Below are 6,398 nucleotides of genomic sequence, written 5' to 3' on the forward strand. Positions count from 1 at the left end.
AAACTTTTGACTGGTACTGTATGTATGTGTGTTTGCATACATACATACATACATACATACATACATACATACATACATACATACATACATTGCACAACATGTTGGAAATCGCAATTTCAACAATGAGTGGTTTGGAATGAATCAGTGGCTAACCGCAACGGTTGCAAAGCAATCACTAGCCTGCTATTCAGTGGAGAGGGTGTGTGGTCCAAGTCTGGGTTTAAGCTTAAGATGATAAACAGTCACATGCAATACCATGGGCCAGAAAAGTTTGATTACATTGGCCATGTCAATCCAGCATGACTTCTGCCGCATTCAAAACAACTTGGAACTGAGAAATGAGACTTTGATGACAAAATTTGCCCACAAGAAGGACCGCCGCGCCATCTTCCTGTTCAAGTGAGCACAGCACAAGGTGAGTCCAAAAATGTCTTGTATGCTGCTGCACAAATTATGTAATATGCCAGGGAGATACACTTAGTATTATTTTCTTAGCTACAGTATATGTGCCTCACCCTAATAATTTGGTTCCTTTCCGCCTCATAACTTAGCCTACTGTTCTGACTTGGTGGTGCACATGTAGCCTATAGAAATGTCATTATCGAATATTGTAAGAGCTTTCATTGTCTGCTTATATGCCCCCTTTATTTATCCTACAATTCTGACTTGGTGTACAGGGAGAATACTGTAAGAATGGCCCATGTTCTGAATTCTGTCGCTGTACATTTCAAAAGTACTTAGCAAATAGTTATATTGACTACGTCCGTCTTAGCACGCTCATTGTCTTCATCTAAATTACGGATTGCCTCTGATCCGCTCATCGTGCCTTTATACAATAGTTTGTACATCTCAATTGTCAGTAGAAACCACATTTGTTTAAGCAAGTCAGTAACATCAGCATTTATTGTTATTTTTTTAAAGGCAGTAAATGAGGCTGAATGAACTGTTTCGCTGCCAGACAAGTCTCTGCTGATAGCCAGGTGTAGCGGTGGTAAGGATTCACTCCAGGGTGCTGAAAAGAAAGCTCTGCTGTTGGGACAGCTTTATGTAGACGCTAACAGTTTGCGGGCACCGTTTGTCACCGTTATAGTGCAATTAATGTATTGTTTAGTGTTGTGGGTTTGCTGGCATGTATCTAAAACATATTTTTTGCCCCACCAAGATTTACATTTACACTGCCCCCAGGACCTGCACATTCCGCTGTGTGTTGATGCAGACTGGTCTGCCATCTAGTGACACTATGCATATCTACAGAACCCTCTTCAGGATGCAGTCTTGCCTATGGCCCTGCTGCCACCAGATGCCAGTAGAGTCCTGCTAGTTACTCCACTTATACATCCTCTGGACCTAGCTCTTTATAGAATAGTGTGTATATATATTTATATAATACATGGTTTCTTGGTGGAGATAATGAATATGAGGTTGAAAAGTGGTAGAATTACCCTTTAAATAATATGTCAGAACCCTACTGGCAGGCATGCTGTTGTGTTGGCCCTAGTGGTCTCCCATATCTAGCTTGACAAATTAGGGATAGAGAGGATGTTGGATATGATACTGTGGGAGGGGTCTACATGATCCGGTTCAAAGCACTTCATGCTACTGGGCTGGAATAAAAGCCTGCACCCACACGGGCCCTTTACGGATAGAGAACAATCAATCATGTTGGGCCTGGTTGAGAGGTTAAGAGCATATGCTCATCTGCAGGAATCAGTGAAAATATAGTTTACCAAGCTACCAATTACTTCACACTAGAAGAAGTTAAGCTACACTAAAGTTACCCTTAAGAAAAATGGTTTACTTAACTATAGTTACTTTTAAAAAGTAGTTCAGTCCATCCAAACTACTTTGTGGGGTCATATGATAACAGAATGTGTAATTTAGCCTATTAAACCCCTCCCCTCCCCCCCCCCCCCCCCCCCAAAAAAAAAATAATAAAAAATAAAGTGTCAATTAGGGTGTAGTTCTAGTAGTTAGCTACACTGCTGCATGGCAAAACAAGTAATTAAGTACTGAAAACACTACCTAGATTCAAATTTAGTTCAACTACCACCTACTGCAAAATGTAGTTAAAGACATTAATTGAACTACATGTAGTTCACTACTCCCCAACACGGGTGGTAACCAAGTTAGGTTCATAAAACACATTTTCACAAAGTCAATTAATGTGTTTGGTTTAGATACAAGCGTCATGAAACATAAGTATATCATTTTAAGATTGTTCTATACATCAGCTGGGGTCTACAATATGAGGTCTTAAACCTAGCATGAAAGTGCATCCTTGTAGCTGTGTTGGCTAATATAGTACAAATGTTTGCCTTGGGGTAACTTGAGCCAATGTCCATGGGGTAAATTGGCTGTTTTATGCATAATGGAGCCGATTGAGACTTAGGAAATGTACGTTTTTCCTTCGTATGCCATTACTACGCAGTTCTCAATAATTGGTATTCAGACTTACCTTATGCAGGCGCGTAACCGGCTTCGCAGGCATGGTTCCCTTCCACAGTCTGAATACATTTTATTAAACCACTGAAAACCCTCCCACTTGCTGGCCAACAGATTTTCTTGTGGAGTTTTCATTCAATTGAGTTTTTAGTACATTAACCTTAAGCCATCCCTTTAAATACGGTGTACCTTTTAATATGGTCACAGACTCACTAGAATGCATCGAAATAACAGCTTCAGAATATTAGTGATCAATGAAAGGAAGCCATCTAAATACATGCATATTTGTCTCCGTTTCGGCACCAGCTGGTTTAAAAAATACTCTGCTTTTGTAGATATTTAGGCACATTTTAAGGTTAGGAAAGTATGTGGAGAGCTTTTACACACAATGTATTGATGAATACATTTTTGGGGTTTCATTCATCCTGAAAGTTGCCATATTCAAGTTCAAACCATTAAATATTGGAAGGTGAAAAAAGTGTACAATAGGGGTTGAACAATAGGCTAGTCCAATAAATCTACCCTAATCCTCACTAATAATGTAACTGTAATGACAAAGGTCAGTCATCGTGAACTGTGCTCCAGGCTTAAACGGCTACGTATGGTCTGCATTCCATAAGGATTCAAATTGGCTACATGTCCCAAATTATTGCACAACGTTAGCCTAATATGATCTACTATAGCAACCCTCAGGAACAACTACACGGATGTGACCAGTGTTGCCAATTTAGTGACTTTGTCGCTATATTTAGCAAGTATTCAGACCCCTCGAGCGACACATTTTCAAAAAAGCGACTAGCGACAAATCTAGCGACTTTTTCTGGTGTTATTGGAGACTCTGACGTGAAAGCACGTATCGTTCTTACTCTTCTCAATGAGCAGAGGGTGCTGCCGTGGGCCCCACCCCCGTCCCAAAGCACTCACAGGCGGCCCAGTCCTTGCGTAGCAGTCCCTCCCAGCTGCAGTCAGAGCAGGAGATGTTCACCCCTCCTCGTCCAGACTGCAAATGAATCGCGCATGCGGGAAGCCGCCGCTGGCTGATCCCGCCCTGGCTTACATTTAAAAAAATATTAACCTGAATTAGGGCCAGACTTGTTACCATAATTTTCTCACATTGCCATTGACAGTTTTTTTCTATTGTCTCTTTTTGGGACATTTAGATTGTGTACCAAAAAAATGTTATGGTTAAAAATGTTCATGTTTTACTGCGACTTGTTGTAGGCTCCTAAGTGGACCTTAAGGTTAAAAACCAAATTAAGAAAACTAAACAAAAAAAATTAAATAAAATACTAAGTAACTCCGCCAGAGTGTCTCTTTTGGGTCACTTTTGTCGGTCCCAAGCCCGGGTAAAGGAGGAGGGTTGGAATTGTGACATAAAAAAAACCAAGAATTGACAGAAGAAAGTTCATTTGTAGTTCTAAACATATTTAGGGTGTTTTTTACTCACTTTTTGTCTCTCCCACGACGTTATTCCTCTCTCCTACAGTGTCTGTCCATCACAATTACATGCACATGACCAATTATGCAAATTAGGTGATGACGACTTAGGACAGCCAATAGCTACTTTCCTTACTGAGAAAGTAACGGAATGGAATGATGCAACATTTAGTCTACACATTGAAGGAAACTAACACTAAAGTTACAATTATATGGGTATTACTGATATTGGCTAATATTTAACATTCTACTAATTGTAAAATAAAACTGAGAAAAGGCAGGGCAAATAATTAAAACATAATGCGCATAAATCAACTTGATCGGTTCGGCGATACAAAAGCCTTTTGCTTGGTGCAGCCCATCGTTTAAGAGCGTTGGGCCTGTAGCTGAAAGGTTGCTAGTTCAAATCTCCGAGTCGGCAAGGTGGAAGAATCTTCTGTTCTGCCCTTGAGCAAGGTAGTTAACCTCCAACAACAACTGCTACCTGGGAGCCGATGAAGGCAGCCCCCTCACCTCTCTAGTTCAGAGGGGTTGGGTTAAATGCAGAAGATACATTATGCTTTGCAACTGACTAGATTTTCCCTTCCCTTCCCTTGGGTCTCCAAATTTCATCCCTGCAAATTACAATTAAAATGTTGAATAACGGCACAGCTATTTATAGCCTACTTCACTGTGGAAAATGGGCCGCAATACATGTCACGTTGTAATGATTTTCAGTTTGCTTCCATATGACTGGTTTCACATTAGTCTCCAGGGATCATAAGGAAAAATTATCTAAAACAATTGCTCTTTGTATTTACAATCCCGTTTTCCAAATGGATTACTCATTTACCTAACTCTTTATCGATTTATACATTACAGTGATTGGAGAATGCTGTTATTTCTATTGGGGGGGGGGGGGGAAGAAAGATGCCTTTTCTACTTGGACCTGGTTCGCTCAACCTTTTTCATGGTTTCATCACGGGTAAATATGGTGGCATTATGAGGGAATTAAGTCAAGGTCAGAATATGGAGTATCTATAGACACCCCTCCACCACACCTTCATTTGATCTCCACCCCAAATCAATAGCGGGTGAATAGTATGATATTTTCATGCTTAAATTCAAGGTCAGAATACGCATAGTGAATCAAAAGGGAATTAAGTTCCATTTACTCATGAATAACCCAGGTTGGAATTCCCCCCCATGAATAGTATTTTTGCAATGTATCATGCATATGAACTCAAGATATCTGCTTTGTAGTGCATTTTTATTGCTATCTTCATGCCCACTGTATACAAATGTAACACGCCTTGACTGAGATGTGGTCAGCAGATGAGAAACCTGAATTAACAGGGTGAGATGATGAGACGGAGAAACATTAGTGTTTAGTAGTAGGTACTCTCCAAGATGTATTAAAATATTGTTCTCTTTTGTTCATCTTTTGTTCCCAAAATCAATTAAACAGTACATTACAACTCAACTCAAATCAAATGTATTTATATAGCCCTTCTTACATCAACTGATATCTCAAAGTGCTGTACAGAAACCCAGCCTAAAACCCCAAACAGCAAGTAATGCAGGTGTAGAAGCACGGTGGCTAGGAAAAACTCCCTAGAAAGGCCAAAACCTAGAGAGGAACCAGGCTATGAGGGGTGGCCAGTCCTCTTCTGGCTGGGCCGGGTGGAGATTATAACAGAACATGGCCAAGATGTTCAAATGTTCATAAATGACCAGCATGGTCAAATAATAATAATCACAGTAGTTGTTGAGGGTGCAACAAGTCAGCACCTCAAGAGTAAATGTCAGTTGGCTTTTCATAGCTGATCATTGAGAGTATCTCTACCGCTCCTACTGTCTCTAGAGAGTTGAAAACAGCAGGTCTGGGACAGGTAGCACGTCCGGTGAACAGGTCAGGGTTCCATAGCCGCAGGCAGAACAGTTGAAACTGAAGCAGCAGCACGGCCAGGTGGACCGGGGACAGCAAGGAGTCATCATGCCAGGTAGTCCTGAGGCATGGTCCTAGGGCTCAGGTTCTCCGAGAGAGAGAGAGAGAGAGAAAGAAAGAGAGAATTAGAGAGAGCATACTTAAATTCACACAGGACACCGGATAAGACAGGAGAAATAATCCAGATATAACAGACTGACCCTAGCCCCCCGACACATTAACTATTGCAGCATAGATACTGGAGGCTGAGACAGGAGGGGTCAGGAGACACTGTGGCCCCATCCGATGATACCACCGACAGGGCCAAACAGGCAGGATATAACCCCACCCACTTTGCCAAAGCACAGCCCCCACACCACTAGAGGGATATCTTCACCCACCAACTTACCATCCTGAGACAAGGCCGAGTATAGCCCACAAAGGTCTCCTCCACGGCACAACCCAAGGGGGGACGCCAACCCAGACAGGAAGGCCACGTCAGTGACTCAACCCACGCAAGTGACGCTCCCCTCCTAGGGACGGCATGGAAGAGCACCAGTAGGCCAGTGACTCAGCCCCTGTAATAGGGTTAGAGGCAGAGAATCCCAGTGGA

This window comes from Salmo salar, chromosome 17 (genome assembly GCF_965601325.2).
Source record: "Salmo salar chromosome 17, fSalSal1, whole genome shotgun sequence".
In the NCBI taxonomy this organism is placed as follows: Eukaryota; Metazoa; Chordata; class Actinopteri; order Salmoniformes; family Salmonidae; genus Salmo; species Salmo salar.